Source organism: Euprymna scolopes, chromosome 16, assembly GCF_053919585.1.
Source record: "Euprymna scolopes isolate OS-2025 chromosome 16, ASM5391958v1, whole genome shotgun sequence".
Lineage (NCBI taxonomy): Eukaryota > Metazoa > Mollusca > Cephalopoda > Sepiida > Sepiolidae > Euprymna > Euprymna scolopes.
The window spans coordinates 46,417,101-46,418,728 of NC_136497.1; positions in this window are offsets into that span (position 1 = coordinate 46,417,101).

Here is a 1,628-nt window from a genome sequence, read left to right on the forward strand (position 1 = left end):
AATATCACAACCATCACAAATACGGAGAGTTTATTAAGTCATACGACGACCAAATTTCTTTTGAGATCTGTGAAGCATTGTTAACTAACTTTAGAAAACCATCTCGCTGCAGTGCTTGCATTCATGTTTGTCAACTAAATACTGCGTCATGTGTTCCTATATGGTGATGTTCATATTTTTTTAATAAAATACAAATTAATGTTAAATATTAAATATAATGTGATCTGCAAGATATGGTTTTTATTCAATATCTTAGATTCGAGAATACCTACACGAGAAAATTATTGAATATTCCGTTGTCTGTAAGGTGGCACACTGAACAGTGTACGAAATCCTTTTTCCCGAATATATATATATATATATATATATATATATATATATATATATATATATATGGAGGGGGGTTGTGTACGCGCGTGCGGGTGCATTTTTGGTCACCCGGCTTTGCCAGATTGTAAAATATGCTTAATCATGACGTTTGAATGTATGTTGATTTGATTTTTATTATTATAAAACCAGTTCTCTATTTATTTATGTATTGTAGTAAAATGTGGTAATGTCCCTCGACATTGTCAAGTTGTAATATACGGTTTAATAGTTTATTTTAATTGATGATGATTTCGTATTTATTATTAGAGCGACAGTACTCTAGTGATTATTATATTGTACCAAATAGTTATCAGACTTTTCAAAAGTTAAAAAAAAATGACTTGGGTGCCATCAGCTATGATCTTGTTTAACCTATGAGAAGTGATACAGTCAATATGAATATACATTTTATTGAGTTCCTACTATATAATTTAGTTTCCAGTAGTTTTATTTTTCCTAAGTCATCACATTCAAACTTTCTATTTAATTTTTATTGATTTTAGATTGTCTGCTTCCAGAAGTAAAAATCATGGTAGGCCTAATGTTCACATATCGTGTTTATCTGCCATGAGTTAGGTAGTTCTATACCTCCCACCACATCCAGTTTTCCACTCCTTATAACTAGTGCGCACATTATCATTACGAATTCCGTTCAGATGTAGTGGCCGGATATTGTGGTAGTTTTTTTGTGTCTTTAGTTTGTTTTTGTTTGCGTAAAAGTTTTAGATCCTCCATATACATTAGATAGTTCATTCTTTCATCTGTATTAATACACATCTATCGTTTGGCATTTCCTTAATATATTGTTAATAGGCATTACGGCTATGATGAACACTAAGTGTAATAAAGAGTCTCCTTGAAAAATACCCAGTTGTATTTTCATCTCAGTTATGTATCTTCCTCAACAGCCAGAAAAGTCTCCATGTTTGCATTGCTTGTTCAATAAGTTTAATAATCTTATCTGATATTTTGTACATACTTAGTCTATTATCCATGATTGAGGGATCATGTCGTATGCCTTCTTGTAATCAATCCATGCCATCGCTATGTTTTTAAAACTTTTTACATCGTTAATGACATATTGGTATATGTATAGTAGTTGATGCGTTGCTCATTTACTTTTTTGGTATCTTTTGTGTTCTTCAGGAAGTAGCCCATGATTAATAATTGCGCGGTAAATATGTTCACCGTGTTGTGCTGATAAAATTGATTCCATGGTTTGTAAGCACATTATGGGTATATAGTTGCTCAGAGCATTC